This window comes from Argiope bruennichi, chromosome 10 (assembly GCF_947563725.1).
Source record: "Argiope bruennichi chromosome 10, qqArgBrue1.1, whole genome shotgun sequence".
Lineage (NCBI taxonomy): Eukaryota > Metazoa > Arthropoda > Arachnida > Araneae > Araneidae > Argiope > Argiope bruennichi.
The window spans coordinates 48,542,019-48,561,269 of NC_079160.1; the positions used below are offsets into that span (position 1 = coordinate 48,542,019).

At 29.2% G+C, this 19,251-nt stretch overlaps 1 protein-coding gene across 2 annotated transcripts in view; it reads right to left on the reverse strand.

The window, feature by feature from the left end:
- Positions 1–19,251, reverse strand: part of LOC129989050 (fibroblast growth factor 8b-like) — a 92,138-nt gene that overhangs the window by 26,477 nt on the left and 46,410 nt on the right. Inside the window, exon 1 of one of the 2 annotated variants that reach the window (XM_056097365.1) lies at positions 4,319–4,426. The exons of the other annotated variant lie outside the window; for it this stretch is intronic. The gene's annotated coding sequence lies outside the window, so the exon portion shown is untranslated. Of the gene's footprint in view, positions 1–4,318; positions 4,427–19,251 lie in introns of those variants that run through there. 2 annotated transcript variants of the gene reach the window in all.

Here is a 19,251-nt window from a genome sequence, read left to right on the forward strand (position 1 = left end):
TTTTAAATGTTTTAAATTATACATATCTACTCCTCAAATAAAATAATAAATAAATAAATAAAAATAAAAAGTAAAAAAAAATAGGATCCTATTAACATAAGATATTATACGATATCTACAAGATGCTATTAAATGTTCTGAATTCTGCACAAAATTGCAAAAATATTGCTAGGATTTTGTATTAATGAAAGAACAACAAATTTTCAAAAAATTAAATTCTTCGATTGTTTCAAAATTTATTTTAGGAAATACAACAAAACTGTTACCTTAGATACATTTTATCAAAAATGCTTTACTTTTTGAAATTGACTTTCAAATCCAGTAATATCTAGGTCGATCCAATATATTTAGGTTAAAACATCAGTTAGATCTTAGTCAATTTATCTCCATTTTTTTTCCTAGATTTATAATAGAAATTTTTTTTAAAAATATAATTAATAACGAATACATATTTGTTTCATATTTAGTAGACTTATTGAATTCCGCATAAATTTGTAAATTATTTCCAAAATAAAAAACTGAATAATTAACTCATTTTGCTTTAAATAAGTATTAAATAAAATCTTTCAAATTCAAAAATACATGATATTCTTCAAACATTTAAATTACATTTAGTTGAAAAGAAAGACTTTGACATTCACAATTTGAGAAATTTTGGAAAATTTGTTCAAGTATAGCTTATGAATAAAAATGTATAATGAGAGGCGATTTTTCTTAGATTAAATAAAATTATATATTAAAGTGCAGACGAAAAAGAAAACTCCTGGATTACAAGTTTTTTTATCACTTCCAGCAATCTAAACACAGATTTCCAACGACCCTGTTGAGAGACTTCACCACAATAATTTCCAAGACTCCTTTATTTAAAGAGAAGCACCTTAATAAGCGAGTTTCGCAGCTTTTAATTGGCTGCAGTGTACCGCCCGAAGATTTAAAGCAAGCTCAATTATTTCTCGCAGGTGTCTATCATTTCAACTTGTCTTCAATTTTCTCTCCCCACCCCACCACAAACCATCCTTTCCACTCTCTTTCTCACTAACCTGATGAAATTCTTGACATGTTATTGAAGTCGCTTGTCGGCACTGGTTCGAAAGAATTATTTTTTTCTACGTTGATCAATATCAAGAGGGATGCTGCTGTTTAATTAGCTTCGATGGTAGATAACGGAAGACTGTGTAGAAGACATTTTTCCATGAAATTTATGGTAGTTATTGCATTTGCTTTTTGGGAAATAAATTTATTGGGGATATTAGGAAAAGAAGTCTGCAGACAGGAAGCTATGAGGAAGTATGACTGCATAACCAAGACATATCAAAATAAATTATTATATAAAAATGTTTGATCTTACCGAATGTTGAATTAAAGTATATTAGTTAGATGATTTTAAATATAACGACTGCTGTTGTTCTGAAATAGTTATTTCACTTGCACTAAAATAATCGATTAAATAAATAAAAAAGAAACTAATATGTTTGAAATAGCCATCTTTTAACAGCAAAAATAAATAAATAAAATATAATACAACATTCATTTTTTTATTTTTTATATTTTCATACCCAGAAGATAAATTAAACATCAGAAAGTATTTCTATATTAAAACCAAGAAAATAATAATAAATTGTTTGCATTTCGTCAAAAATTAGAATAGTCTTTCACAAACATTTCAAATTCCGAATGAATAGTAATAAATAATAATGGATGGAAATAATAAGATCATAAATTTATATATTTTATATTATGTTTTTCAAAATTTTTATAGTTTTTGACACATTTAGTTTTGATACAAACTAAAATAAGCTAAGGCTATTTTTTTCTCATCTTGTTTTAATTGTATTCTCCTAAATAAATGGGTCATTAAATTTATATTTAAAGCTAATGTACATTGTGTATCGTTTAATCCTTCATATTGTGTATCTTTTAATATTTTTCATAACTAATATCTCAAATAATATGATCATAAATCGATTTATATTTAAAAAATTTTTTTAATTCTCTGATGCCAATTCTATGGGTTCTCCTGAATTGATTTCTCATAACCACTTTCATAGAGCCAGTTCAAGCTCATGCGATATACGACATATGCAGCCCTACTCAGACTTAATTCTGGAACACATTGTACGTCTTGCGGGGGGGGGGGGAGAATTCAGCATTACAGCAAAACGTAAGAAAACGCCCCGTTAGAAGTTACACTATAGGAGCAGTTCCGATGGTAGATTAATTCAAAATTTATGAGAAATGATTTCATTAATTACCGAATATTACATATGGTTTATCAAAAGCATATAAGCAAGAATACTCCAAAACAGAAAGACGAGAATTCGGAAAAAGAGACCCACCCATCAAATAATGCATTCGTAAGTATTCAAAATATAAACCATTACATTTGATTGCATACCCTATGATATTTACACTTTTCATTATTTTCAACCAAATACTGTATAAAACAACGACTCTAAATCAATTAAACGCCAAAAGTGGAAGTTCCTTATCGTACTGAAGTCACATGTGTTCATTATTGAAAACCAAGCCAACACATGGGTGACAAAAAAAAAAAAAAAAAAAAAAAAAAAAAAAAATCGAGCCAGAGCAGCATATTGGCAGCATTCAGCAAATAGCTTTCCTCCCCTTATTAACGAGGTTAGCCTTGATCCGTCACAAGTGTAAACATTAAGCACTTACACCTGTCTCGCTCTAACAGCCTTTAAGCTCCGCATGTCAGCTGCCAAAATGAATGGAGTTATTAGAGGGGAATAAATTACTCGACGCGCCTCTCTTCTAGTTAGTACGCTTTTCCTACCCCTACAGCTCGCTTCCCAACGTCTTCATCCAGCATTTGATCGAGTACGAGCGCCAGCTTCTTTCTTTCATTCATGCCGCATTAAACTGAATCTCATTAATAACAGTTCTATGATTACCCAATACAGAAATGCGACAAATTATTTTTTTCTTAAAATGAAATGGCGCTACGTTTGAATGCTATCAACAGGTTGCCGTTTAAATTTGAGAGTCAGGAAAATTGTACTTTTATTTATTGAAACTGATAAATTTAAACATGAATAAATTATTATATTTAATAATTTATTTTTATTTATTATAATAACATTGTCTGATGTAAGATAGGTAATTTTCCGTTTCCGAGGGAGGGCCGTAAAAAATCGCCAAACTGTTAACGATTTTTTTTGGTGGCGATTTGGCGAAAATAATTGAATTGTTGCCAAAGGCCCTCGGAATATAATGGTACTTTTTCGTTTCTGAGAGCCGTAAAGAAAGTCGCCAAACTGTTGGCTATTTTTTTTTTTTTTGACGATTTGGCGGAAGTAATTTTATTCCCGCTAACGGCCCTCAGAACCGGGAAAGTACCGAATTAACTATTGCAATAATTAATCTAATTTTGATTAGGCATTTATAATGTTTTGCCAATGTAAAATGAAATCATATAATTACATTATCATTGCATTAAAATCTATGGAAATGGTTCTTTATTTTTGAAATTTCAATATACAATACAAAATCATGATAATTAACTATATATTTTATTTCCTTATATTTATTTTACATTATTTTCTATAATATAGCTGAAAAATATAAATTTGAAATACAAATATATTCGAGCTTAATTTGTCCATATAATCTGACATTTTAGGGAAACAAAAAGGATTTAACTACTTTTAAATCCCATATTCAATTAATCTTTATATTCTATTCTTAAAACAATTCAATATATGCAACTACAGGGAACTATAGACTAAATATACACAAAAAGATTTAACTGTTGCAATAATTAATCTAATTTTGATTAGGCATTTATGATATTTTGCCAATGCAAAATGAATAAAATGAAATCATATAATTACATTATCATTGTATTAAAATTTACGAAAATACTTCTTTATCTTTGAAATTTCCATATACTATAAAAATTATAATATTTTATTATTTTATATTTAATTTATGTCTTTAATACAGCTGAAAAATGTAAATTTGAAATACAAATATAACCGAGCTTAATCTGTCCACATAATTTAACATTTCAGATTTAAAAAAAGATTTAGCTACTTTTAAATTCCATATTTAATTAATTTTTATATCCTCTTCTTAAAGCCGAATTCAGTACATTCATCTACAGGAAATCTATAGTTAATCAATTGCAAAATCTCACGCCTCTTGTAATTGGAAACACATAATTTGTAACAGATAGGAATTTTCGAATGTGCAAACACTCCAATTGGAGAGAAACGCATTTTCAATATTTTACCGTTATGACATGTAATAAATAAAGATTCTTAGTATTTAGAACATCATAATATAAAAATATTACCCATTTTCATAAAAGGTCCAATAAGAAGGGTTTCACTTATTTTTCATCAATTTATTTCTCAGACGATGCGAGTGCTCATCTTCTGGATTCTCAGGCTGGACCACACCCGTCCTTTAGTCACCAAACTCACATAAATAACTCCGGTACCGTTTTATTAATAACGATATCGTTAGCAGCATAATTCAGGCACATGATCGACGCATTGTGAGCCCCAATCGTGCCTGGCGCCAATATCACTCACACTCGTCTCCACCGCTGTTAATAACCTCCGAAAGACACGTAACAATGAGAGGTCCGAAAAAAAATATGAAAACAAGAGGAGAAGACGGATGAGTTTTTAGACGCAGACGACGAAAACGGAAGCTTTTGCGTTGTGATGGATTGGGCAAAAGATCTTTTTACACTATCATTGTATGCATGAGAAGGAGAGGGCAGTCGGGGTTAACTATAAGAGAAAAATTTCTCCATTCACATCTTAACCGATTGATTGCAGTCATTTATTATTGGAACCGATTGTTAACATACATTTTAATTTGTATTTGGGATGAAGGAAGTAGGACAAAAGTATGTCGTATAGTTTTAAAAATATCAAGGAAAACTGTTTTTAAATATGAAATGCTTTGAACTTACAAAAGAGAACATTTTTTTTCCAAGACAAAGGACTAAATAAAGGCCGTAGACTTTGCAAGTCATGCCAGTTTTAAATATCTGGAATTTATCTAAATTTTACACATTCTGTTGTTAGGATGTTATGAATTGCATATGGTAGCACTTTTCACAGAATTTTAAAGAAAAGTATCACAATCAGAATTATTTTATAAGATATACATATTTAGGACATTTGAATTGTCTGGTGACTTTCTTTAATTTTTTTTTTTGTTCCTTATCTCTTTTTTAAAATCTATTTCTGTATTTATTAAAGATGATGGATTGCTATAATTGTTATCATGCAAGAAAAGTATCACAAATATAATTATTTTTATGATTGTTGAGATAATTCATATTTAGGACATTTGAATCGCTTGGTGCCTTTTCTTAATCTTTTTTGTTCCTTATCACTTTCTTAATTCTATTTCTGTATTTATTAAAGAAGATTGATTGCTACTGATTGTCATCATGCACTCCGAATGACAAAGCCTTGATGGAATAATCATAATTTCACAACATTTATTTATATTTTATTTCTTTTACGCATTTTAAACACTACATTCTAATGGATTCTTCATACATTTTATTTTCTAAGTGCGTTAGAGGGTGGATTACAATTGATTGTTATCATGTACTCCGAATTACAAAGGTCTGATAGAAGGATCATAATTTCACGTCATTTATTTATATTTTATTTCTTTTGCTCATATTAAATAGCACATTCTAATGGATTCTTCATGCATTTTATTTTCTAAGTGCGTTAGAGGATGGATTGAAATTGATTATTATCATGTAATTCGAATTATAAATGCTTGCTAGAATAACCATAATTCCACAAGATTTATTTATTTGCTCATGTTAAACAGAACATTCTTATGGATTCTTCGAGCCTTTTATCTTTTAAATGCGTTAGTTCTGTGACAAATTAATTTTTTTTATATTTTATTATCAAATACAATTATGCAATTATAAAACATAACGGATTTTTCCGATTGGGATTTGAAATATCTTTAGGAAAGAATCCATTCGCTATGGAATAATATGACTGTATCTCTGAATAGATGGAGTGCCAATTAAAAATAGTTTTCTTTTTTTGTCATACATTCTCAAAATAACACTACAAAATTCGTATAAAACTCATAAAAAGACGTCAAATGTCATTTTAAATAATTAACAACCCAAGTAGCATAGAATGTTGCGCAATATTGTACAATACTGTGCGATGTTATAATATATCATTAAATATTCAACAATATTATACAATATTGCGAATATTGTTTAATGTCATAAAATATTGTACAATACTGTGCGATGTTATAATATACCATTAAATATTCAACAATATTATACAATATTGAAAATATTGTTTAATGTCATAAAATATTGTACAATACTGTGCGATGTTATAATATATCATTAAATATTCAACAATATTATACAATATTGCGAATATTGTTTAATGTCATAAAATATTGTACAATATACGTACTTTTGCTTTTGTGGAATGAAAATTCTAAGTTACAAGAAATGCTATGATTTTAACATTAGATTTAATATTAATATTAATTAAACTTTCAATATTAATAAACGAAATCTTTAGATTTTCAGATTTTTCTGAAATATAGTTACATTTTAAGAGCAATTTTACTAAGTTCAAAACTGAGCATTCCCGTGCTAGTATCGGCTGAAAGGCAAAATCAAGTCAACCTAAGCACCATGTTCTTTTCAACAAGCACGCGCCGACGAACAATTGGAAGGAAGTACTGAATGAATATTTAAAAACTCCAAGAGAATAAAGAACAATTATGCAGCCAGCTGAAAGGAAAAGAAGAAGAGAAAAAAAATAGTTACGACAACGTAAACGTTCCGAGTTTCATTCATGAAATTCAAGCCATATCTCATCCGAGACCACAGTTGAAAAGTCACTTTAAATACTCCTCATCCTCATCTTACTCACGAGCCACCGGGAGACTGTGAGGATTTTGATTCAGAATCTCAGCAATGAAAAGAATAATAAAGAGTAGTAGAAGAAAAAAAAAATGACGGGAAAGAGAAAATGTTAAACCAGCTACAACAATAGAAAAAGACGTCACAACAAAAAGCTATAAATAAAAAAATAAGCGTGGGAGAAGACGAGATTAAAATATAAACAAAACAAAGCGAAGTTTCTTTCTTCCAGTGGCGCCGAAAGGCTGCCCCATTCAGACAACTGCGCCCCTTCCGTGGATTTCGCTTTCCCTTCATCTCCAGTTATCCTGCCTATCTCCCTTTTAGATAAATACAATAATATATGGTCCTATATATATTCTCGAGGATGTTTCAATATTTATCTGTTTGATGTGACGTAATTTATGGGATGGACGGGAGGCATCATTTTAATTTGTAAATGCGAAAAGTGAGAAAAATAAAATAAAGCACCTGTTAGTAAAAGTAACTCAAGCATATACCGATATATTTTCTGATATATAGATGGCATACCATATATTTTCATATGTACAATTTAAAATATAAACAATTTGAAAAAATTAATTTTTTTTTATAATTTACATATTAAGATAAATAATTAGTATAATTAAAAACCTTTTAATTTCCAAATTATATTTTGCAAATAAAATTTCAGCAATATGAATATTCCTACTAAAAAGCATTTCGTTCACACTCATAACCAATTAGCATCTGTATAAATTTAGATTAAACAATAAAATTTACTATTCAAGGAAAATGTATTTTATATATGTATCGATCGTATAAGCATATATATCAGTATAAGCACATACCGATGTATTTTCCGAGGTATGGATCGTTATGGATTTTCCGAGTATACGATATATTTTCATATGTATAGCTTAAAATATAAACAATTTGCACAGATTAATTTTTTTTAATAATTTATATATTATGATAAATTATTTGTATAATTGTCAAGTTTTTTTTTATTTCCAAATTATATTTTGCTAATAAAATTTCAGCAATATGAATATTTCTACTATAAAGCATTTCGTTCACACTAATAACCAATTCGCATCAATATAAACAGATTAAAAAATAAAATTTACTATTCAAGGAAAATTTATTTTGTATATATCGATCAGTATAATCATATGTCGATATATATCGGTATAAGTATATACCGATATATGCTTTTATATATCAGTATAATATATATCATATCCCGATATATATTGGTATATATTTTACAATAGTAGCAATTTAGTGAATCTGAAAAAACTAAATTCACTCTTCAATTTTTTTTTGAATATAAATTCGAAAAATTTCATGTGAATTATAATATTAAAGAAACATAACTAAATAAAAACATAATTTAATTCAGCGGTATCTTCGTAGAAATTAAAAAGTTGCGGTGCCAACATACAATGATTTGAAAATACGGATTATTAAACTTGAAGGAAGTGCTATTTATAGCACTAAAAAAAGTATGACATGTATTTACTTTTTATTTAGGTGCATTATAAGGCGAGAGTTACCACGAAAAATCTTTCTTCAGAAAATATTCAAAAATATATAAGAAATTAATTCAAGAATGTTCTCTTATTTTAAAGAATTTTTTAAGTCGTTACAATATAATGTAAATAATGATTAATAATATTTCATTATAAATATTAGCGATTCTCTGAAATTTATCATGACCGGAAATGGTTAACTCCAGTAATCATTAAAAATTAATCACCACATTCTGATGTGGTGATTATGAAGAATCAGAATGTGGTAGGCTGAAGAAAAGTAATACATGTAATGCACATAGATATTTACTTATTATTTATGAAAAATCTTCGGAAAATATGAAAGAATATATAAGAAATTAATTTAAAAATGTTCCTTTATTTAAAAGAATTTTTTAACTAGTTACAATATAAAATAAATAATGATTAATAATACTTCAATATAAATATTAGCTATTTTCAGAAATTTATCTTGACCGAAAATGGTTAATTCCAGTAATCATTAAAAATTAATCACCACATCAGAATGTAGTGATTAATAGAAGAATCAGAATGTGGTAGGCTGAAGAAAAGTAATACATGTAATGCACATAGGTATTTACTTATTATTTATGAAAAATCTTCGGAAAATATGAAAGAATATATAAGAAATTAATTTAAAAATGTTCCTTTATTTAAAAGAATTTTTTAACTAGTTACAATATAAAATAAATAATGATTAATAATACTTCAATATAAATATTAGCTATTTTCAGAAATTTATCTTGACCGAAAATGGTTAATTCCAGTAATCATTAAAAATTAATCACCACATCAGAATGTAGTGATTAATAGAAGAATCAGAATGTGGTAGGCTGAAGAAAAGTAATACATGTAATGCACATAGGTATTTACTTATTATTTATGAAAAATCTTCGGAAAATATGAAAGAATATATAAGAAATTAATTTAAAAATGTTCCTTTATTTAAAAGAATTTTTTAACTCATTACAATATAAAATAAATAATGATTAATAATACTTCAATATAAATATTAGCTATTCGCCGAAATTTATCATGACCGAAAATGGTTAATTCCAGTAATCATTAAAAATTAATCACCACATCAGAATGTAGTGATTAATAGAAGAATCAGAATGTGGTAGGCTGAAGAAAAGTAATACATGTAATGCACATAGGTATTTACTTATTATTTATGAAAAATCTTCGGAAAATATGAAAGAATATATAAGAAATTAATTTAAAAATGTTCCTTTATTTAAAAGAATTTTTTAACTCGTTACAATATAAAATAAATAATGATTAATAATACTTCAATATAAATATTAGCTATTCGCCGAAATTTATCATGACCGAAAATGGTTAATTCCAGTAATCATTAAAAATTAATCACCACATCAGAATGTAGTGATTAATAGAAGAATCAGAATGTGGTAGGCTGAAGAAAAGTAATACATGTAATGCACATAGGTATTTACTTATTATTTATGAAAAATCTTCGGAAAATATGAAAGAATATATAAGAAATTAATTTAAAAATGTTCCTTTATTTAAAAGAATTTTTTAACTCGTTACAATATAAAATAAATAATGATTAATAATACTTCAATATAAATATTAGCTATTCTCCGAAATTTATCATGACCTAAAATGGTTAATTCCAGTAATCATTAAAAATTAATCACCACATCAGAATGTAGTGATTAATAGAAGAATCAGAATGTGGTAGGCTGAAGAAAAGTAATACATGTAATGCACATAGGTATTTACTTATTATTTATGAAAAATCTTCGGAAAATATGAAAGAATATATAAGAAATTAATTTAAAAATGTTCCTTTATTTAAAAGAATTTTTTAACTCGTTACAATATAAAATAAATAATGATTAATAATACTTCAATATAAATATTAGCTATTCTCCGAAATTTATCATGACCTAAAATGGTTAATTCCAGTAATCATTAAAAATTAATCACCACATCAGAATGTAGTGATTAATAGAAGAATCAGAATGTGGTAGGCTGAAGAAAAGTAATACATGTAATGCACATAGGTATTTACTTATTATTTATGAAAAATCTTCGGAAAATATGAAAGAATATATAAGAAATTAATTTAAAAATGTTCCTTTATTTAAAAGAATTTTTTAACTCGTTACAATATAAAATAAATAATGATTAATAATACTTCAATATAAATATTAGCTATTCGCCGAAATTTATCATGACCTAAAATGGTTAATTCCAGTAATCATTAAAAATTAATCACCAAATCAGAATGCTTATTTCTTCTTGCCAATGAAACTGTGCTTATTACTAGTGTTCTTCTGTTATGGAAATGGTTGCCTAATATGTAGGCCATTTTAGTCCGGTAGTCTCGAAGGTCGCTGGGGTTATCAAACAAAGTATTCGAGAATTTTTCTGCTGTGGCAGACGATGGATGCAAAGAGGATCCTCCGAGTAAATTATAGTTCCTGTCCCCCTCGTGTCCCTCCTTGTGTCTAAATCGGGCAGTGTCCATTTCACAAATACACAGCAGTCAGCCGGCGCCTCACCGAATTATGACGTCAGAACTCTTTTTCCGATAAGGTCCGATAAACTTCGGACACAAAAAGAGAAGAATCATTCATGACGTCACCGTCCCTGGTCTTTTTATACACACCAACGCTGTTATGGCTGACATTGCTTCTCTTATTTATACACATATTTTTTTATTTATTTATGCGGACTAAACAACTTAGTAGTGGGACTATTCGTATATTACGCCGTTGCTTTGATGGATGTTCTGTCTGATGCACAACTTTCAAAACAACCTTGTCATTCTGTGAAACAAATTACTCAAAGTGGATTGAAAAAGAAAAAGAAAAAAAAAAAAAAAAAAAAGGGGGACATGGGCGTTGGTGCATGAGTTTTAAAAAATTCATTCTCACTCACTTCGCTTTTGATATGAGTGGAGTTATTTATCAGCCAGCATTTTATAGTATTCGAGATAACTCCCCCATCCCTTTATCGTGTATTCTCATAGATCGCTCTTAAAACTATGGATTTGTATTTTTCTTTTCGTATTTCATTCTTAAAAAAAAAGAGATTTTTTATATTATATATATTTAATATATAATATAAAATATAATTATAATAATATTATATATTATTTTATATATTATATTACATATTAATTATATTAATTAACATATATTATAGAATATAGAATAACATATAATTAAATAAAAAAATTAACTATTATTTCACTTCAATTGTTATTTTAATTCATTCATAGCAATAGACAGAAATTAATATGGCAGACTTCGTAAGTTGTACTGATATTCTTACAAGAAATATTAATTATAACGCTGAACTTCCTATATATCATATATTAAAAAAATCGATGAAATTGAGTTTCTGTTAATCGATATACATCTATCCATTCGAAATGGTATAATTCACATTATGTCGGGTTTACACTCTTCCAATTATAAGATGGCTAGTATTCAGCTCATGCGTAAAAAGGAATTGATTTATGTTTGCCACAATTTCATAAGATAGATTCAGGTATTTCATTATTGGCTATAAATTGCCTTTTTGAAGTGCCTGAATTTTTCTTTTTCATTGCATATCGCATTAGAATGATAGATATTTACACAAAGAAACATGGTTAAAAAATTTTTTTTAAAAAAAAAGGACACCATACCTTAATTTGGAAAGATATAGAAATAAAACATGCCAAATAAAATGAGGGGAAAAAAAAAAAAAAAAAACGTCGCATCAGAAAAAACAAAGGCGAAAAAAAATGTTGGAATTAATCTAAGATGAGTGATAAATTTTTTCACGCCAAAAAAACCCCGCCAAATTCTACAAACGCATGCGCAGTAAGAAAAAAATACAATGCAGCGGCATATTGTTGTCCCGTCGGGACAATTGCTTGCTATTGACCGAACAGCATTTTTCAGTCTTTCTATGCGTGCGCCTGCCTACTGGCCGTCTTATAACTGGCTGAGTGGCATTACACTTTTTATTGTTTAAAACTTCGGCTAAAGTAATGAAAGAAAGAAAAAAAATCAGTGTACTTCAATTCCTTCTAACGATTTTTATGTGTGAAACATTTGGTACAGCTTTCATAACCTTTTACGAAACATTTTCCTAGCAAGCTCGAAGAAAATGGTTCTCATACAATTATATCAAAAGAAAAAAAAAAAAAAATAAGAAGAAATATATTGAAGAAGGTGAAGAGAAAACAACTTCTAAGTAAAAATAAATCTCGTCTTTCCGCACCGAGCGGACGGATATGATGGAAGCAATTATTCGCTTTGCAGCTTGTTCCCACTAGTTTTTGAGGACACACATAAACAAAAAAGAGGATAAAAAGTGTTTGTTTATTGATTTTTTATCTTGTGAAATGATCTTTTCTAAGTCGTTTGCAGAAAATATCGCGGGGAAAAAAAAACTAGTGATAGGGGAATGTTTCGGTGAGCTAAATGCCAGATAAAATTCCAGCTTTCGGAAAGTTGCGGAGATAATAGACGTTCACTAACTAGAACTCAAAAAATAGAGAAAATAGGCATTAAATTCTTGATTTTTTTGTTCTTTTTTTTTTTATTGATAGAGACCTCTCACTGCGTACAGGAAAGCGCAAATTGTCTATTTTATGAAATCAAAATTCGAAATTTTAAAATAATAAACAAAACTATGCGAACTTTAGTTCGAACGCTAAACAAAGCAGCACGCCGCCTTATATTTATATTTCGGTTTCTGTTTGAAGTTCGGAGCATCTTTTCGAAGAGGAAAAATATGATGAATCCAAAAATCATTTTCATACCCTTATGATAAGCATTTCACATTTTTTTGAAAGACTATACCGAAAAGAATGAGGACAAAATAAGGCTTTTATTGATATCATTTCACTTATTTAAGCCCATGTTTTTTGTTTTTTTTTTCTTTGCGAAGGCAGTTACGTGAAAGCAGTTTTCTACTGTGATTGGTTTGTTGAAAGTAATTGTAAATAAATAAATAAATAAAGTATTTTTAAGTTTTTGAAATGGCGGAAAGTTTTTATTTGCCAAAGGTAGCATATTTCTAGAGCAATAATATGAAAATGTATCAGGTTATTGTCCCTGGCAGAATTTCTTTTATTCAAATTAAATGCATCCGTATTTGCAGCTAAAACAATGAAATAACTCAGTGAAAAATAATTAAAAAACGGTAATGAATTCTAGAGTATGAATTTAATTATTTTCATGTGGCGGAAATGTTAATGATTGCTTAAAAAAACATGTGAAATATAAAAACATTAAAAAAATATGATGAATTTCGAAATGTCTATATTAAGAGGAAGAGGTTAATAATTTTCCACAAGAAAAAAAAATGTAAAATTGTAACATTAATTAAACAACTTTGAAACTGCAATTCTTACATTAATGGTATTTTTTAATTAATTTGAAAAAATTCTTTCATTAAAAAGTTTATAAATATCAGTCTTTCAAGTTATTAAATAATTTCAGTGTTTAAATCATGAAACATATAATGTAGTTCTCATCTAATATTCAGATAAATTTTATGTCCAGAAAACATGTTTGAACTTAACCTCTCCGCTTTAGTATTTACTTTACGGACAACAAACAAGGGCTCCAGTGGTCTGATGTAAAGTATGGGCTTCGGAATTGGAAGGTTTCAAATTCGAGACCTGATTCCACTGAAGAACCGTCGTGTAAGCGTGTCTTGTGCACGTTCAATCTGACGCGGCCAAACGTCCCCCATTGATCCACTGATGCGTGTGGAAGTTTGGAAAGGAGGGGGGGGGGGAGTGCCAGCTCAGGTGTCGTCCTCGTCATCTCCCTACGGTTCAAAATTACGAGGTCCATCCCAAAATAGCCCTAGTGTTGCTTTAAAAACGGAACGCTAATATAAATAAACCAAACTGCAGTTTATTTCATTGCTAGCCGCCTTTGGCGATCTACTGGTAAGCTGGGACTATTAACTGTGTCCAATTTCAATTAAAATTCCTATGCATAACTTTATAGTAATCAATAAGGCATTTTAAACATCGAATTATGATTGGCATTATAACGGTGTTATTTTAAAAGCTTTATGACTGTTCTATTTATTGTCTAAATGAAATAACCAAATGGAACCAAGTCTCTTGTTTTCTTAGTTCAGTTAAAAAGATAACTAGGGAGGGGGTGCCAATTCAGGTGTCGTCCTCGTCATCTGATTGTGGTTCTAAATTACAAGGTCCTTCTCAAAATAGCCCGAGTGTTGCTTTAAAACGGGTCGTTAATATCACTAAACTAAACCACACACATGATGCAAAATGCGCATACAGTTACAATAAAAGTGCAGCCACTTTTAAAATGAGTTAATTGTCCCCAGAACATTTGGAATGGTCTCTATCCTCCTAGGAAATAAATAATAAAAACAGCGATATAAAGTAGATTGTTTAATATAAAATAGAAAGCGATAAGACACACTTTTCAATAGCCGTCAGCCGTCGAAAGATGATTGTTTAATCAGATGCGCGCTGCAACAAAAGCTTCAAAGGGTTCGGAAGCGATATACTTGTCCACTATCTCAAGACGAAGTTGCAGTTAAAAAGAACAAATAGAAGGGGGAAAAAAATACAAATGAAAGAACAACTCGGAAATCGAAGAAAGGACATCGCGTCGATTGGTTCCGGGATAAGAAATGTTACCTCCTGCGGAGTCGATTTCAACACCATTGTTGTCATTTCATGCATTTAAAAATAATAATCGTTTCGATTGCTTTTATCGTTGTAGCAGAAATGGAATTCAGATTATGATGTAATGTATGGGTTGATAAAAGAAAATGTCAATAATAGCTTAACTTTCGCTAAATTGCTGTAGTTATGTTCTAGAATAACAGAATAATTGTACAGCGTAAAGATAAAAAATGATAATTCATATTTTCACGCTTGTTGAGAACAGGGATGATAACACACAGAAAAATTATTGTTATATACACCTTCTAGTTAAGTTTAAAAATATTCAAGCCGCTTTAGGCGACCAAATTGCTCCCCAGTCCCATCACTTCTGTTTCCCCTAATCTACAGAACTTAGAATAAACCTTATTGAGTTGTAATATTTTATATGATTTTATTGAATATTTGCATAAAAGCATTGAGATTCATAAATACAGAGCTATAATACTTTAAAACAAACTGTTTAAATCATTTATAACAATTTATTTGAAAAGCTACATTGATTGTTAAACCACAGAGAAAAAAAAGGTAGAATTCCAGTTAGTTAGCTACATTTGAAAGTGACGATATTAATTGGCGAAATGAGTCGGCTGTTAAGGCTGGGGCTTCTATCAAACTTCCTTTTGTATCGCTTGAAAATGTGAGTGGGGCAGACAACTATTGATAACGTTGTATAACTATAGATTAAGGGGCTTTCATACGAAATAAAAATTAACGAAATCAGTTACAATTATTGTGACTGGAGGCTTTGCAACGTTTTTGTGGAGGATTGTTTTAAAATACGCTTAAAGCATTTTTTTAAAAATTGATTAAAATGGAAAAAATTATGCAGAAAAAATTGCATCAATGAAAAGATAATTTATTGCATTTTAAGAGGATGTAAAAATTATTTACGTGCGATAATATTTTCGGAAATTATCGCAGAAAAATGGTAAAATATAACTTAAATTTTTAAATAGCTAAAATTCTATTAAAAAAAATTTTAAAAACCGCCTCCGCAGAGCAAATTAAAAAAAAATAATCGTTCTGCTGTGGGTATTCTCATCCTTCAAAGTATATATCTGCAATTTTTCGTAGTTCTAAGTCGAATGGTCAGAACATCAACATACATTTACCAATAACACCGACATAATCATTATAATTAGTAGAGATTATCATTCATAACCATAATTTATGTTTCATTATCATTAATTATAAAATCTGTTTTTTTTTTGTTGTTTGTTTTTTTATGTGCTATGCTTGGATTTTAGAAAATTTCTCAACCTCAATAGCATTACTCATTTTCTTTCTTTAATTGACTAACTGAATAAAAATAGAGCAATAAAAACTTCCAGCCTCCTGCACTTGCTTTAGATTCTGCAGGCAAATTTCTGTCAAATTTCTACCTCCATACTTAAAGAAGTTAATAAAATAAAACTAGAATAAAAATAAAAATATTTTAAATATCATATGCTGTTTGTAACGACCTGGATATTCAGTTCCCTGTAGTGGAAGCCTAAATTGGCAACAAGTTTCGAAAAATGTTTTCAATCAAAACCAAATACTTCACTTTCGAAAAAGCCAAAATCAGTTGTTTCAAAAAATTTCACTTTTCAAAAAATTGTATAAAGAAATTCTATCACATTCTGGATATATTGTTCACTTCTTAGAAATTGTGACAAAATTTGCATGTGCCAGTAGACTTGTGAAACACAATAACAATAAATCGTTTAAGGGAAACCTAAAAAAAATCACGAGCATAGTGAGTCATTGTCACGATGTGTGTCAAAAACTTTTAACTATGAGATCCCAGACACTTACCTCTCTAAAAAAGTCATATTTTCTAAAATTTTCATGCGTATATGGTCATTTTTTTTTCTCGAAAATGTACGGGATAGACGAAGCTACAATTGTTTGGTGGACAATAGTTGCTGAAGTCTGTAAAATCAGTTAAGTATTTTTCGAAAACAAATGAAAAAACAAAAAAACTAGTCAATAAATTTTTCTTATTTTTATAATTTGTCCACCGTTTAGGCTGATTGCACTTAACACTAAGTTTACCATGAGTTGGCATATACCTATTTCTACCAAAAGGGTCAAAAAACGAACCCTTTTCGATATTTAATTAGAAAAAATATAAATTGACCTATGTATTATGTAGTAGGAAAAACTTTTATATTTTCAATATATTTGTTGAGGTGTGATGTGATGAAAGGGTAGTACCTCTGCGTTTATTTACTACAAAAAAAAGTGTTTATTTTCTAATTTAAGTCTTCAATATCATCTATTTTTCTACCTTCATCTTCTACCTAAACATTGACTCCCACACGTCTTCTTACTAACAATCTATAATAGCTTCTATCTGACTGTCTTTCGGCTGCATCTTCTTGCTTCGTATACACACACATTTTACTAACACATACTTATTTATATATTTATGCCTATTCTATGTGCGTCGCTATCAAGCCGTTACATATTTAAATACAAATGTATGCATTCTCAACAATATTTATTTGAATGGTCAAAATGACCCCTTCGGTAAAATTAGGTATACTACGTACATTCCTCCGAAACTAGAAAAGAAAAAGATAATATTTGCGATTATATGTATTATAAATGTAAGAAAAAATTAATTAAAATATTCTCATAAAATACGACAATAATTTCCTTGAAGAAAATTAACGATAAGTTTTCTCAAAAGGGTCAAGGGCCGAGGTGGCCTGGTGGTAAGGTCTCGGCTCGGAGGGTTTCAGGTTCGTGACCCGATTCCACCGAAGAACCGTCGTGTAAGGGGGTCTGTTGCACGTTAAATCCGCCTGACCAAACGTCCTCCCGCAGGTGTGGAGAGGGGGGTGCCAGCTCAGGTGTCGTCCTCGTCATCTGACCGCGGTTCAAAATTACGCGGTCCGTCCCAAAATAGCCCTAGTGTTGCTTCAAACGGGACGTTAATATAACCAAATCAAACCAAAAGGATCAAAACGACACCTTGATTCTTGATGATGTTACATAGAAATAAAGATTCAGAAAACATCTCTTTGATAATGATGCCTAAAATTTTCTTCTAGGTAACATTTGAACGTAGTATTGTATGTTCAATTAGTAATCAATACTTTCCAATAACAGCGAATCAGTAAGTTTTAAAGTAAAAGAAAGATGTTTAAATAAGATATCTCTTTTTATGTAATTCAATACTGCAGGCATTCTAGTCAACATATTGTTGACAGATTCTTGAAAATTACTGAAAAGTTAACTAACACGAGCGATCAAATTTTTCTAATAAAAGAAATAAAAACGAGATAAAAATAGAAAGTATATAAATAAAACTTGAGCTCGCAGTTAATTGAGTATCAAGAGAAGCATGATATGCTATTCATATTTAACTTCTTTGAAATTACTTCAGTAAGTAATTTTTCTTTCAACACTAAATTATTATCAAATTGCCAGTTCAAATAATGATACTTTTTATTAATTTTTCGAAGCAAAAATTACATCAAGAATATTATTATTATTTTTTTTAAATCTCTCATCTATTCCATACCATAATTGCCAAGAAGAGAGAAAGAGAGATAGAAAAAAAAGAAAAAAAAAGAAACAGACTTTCTTAATCATGCCGCATCATTTATCACAAGGGTATATATAGCATTCACCAAAGTTCATAAAATTCCATAAAAAAAAGATTAAGAGGAAAAAAAAAAGAAAGAAAAAAACTAGAAAGAAAAGTAACGGAATCCTATATTTTGTAATCAAAAAGGCCGTAATAATAAAGACAAGTATTCCCACGCATTTCGCTGTCGGAATGCAACGCAAATTAAAAACTGCAGCCGAGTCATTCGTCATCCAAGCGATAGATGTCTTATGAGATAGTGATCAAATTTCCAGGTACTTTTCGACAATCCTTGGAAGAGAACACACGTCATTATCGTTTGACACCAAAGAAAATCACCTCGACGACGGAGGGGATCGAATGCGCTGATGTTTTATTTATACATCGAATGCGCCATGTTTATTTGTTTTTGTCCCGGGATTAAAAGAGAAATACGCGCATACTTTTTTTTTTTTTTTTGGCACTGACCTCTTTCACCAGATCAATTTCTTGATTACTTCTGATTATCGTTTGGTTTGTTGACTCGTGAAAC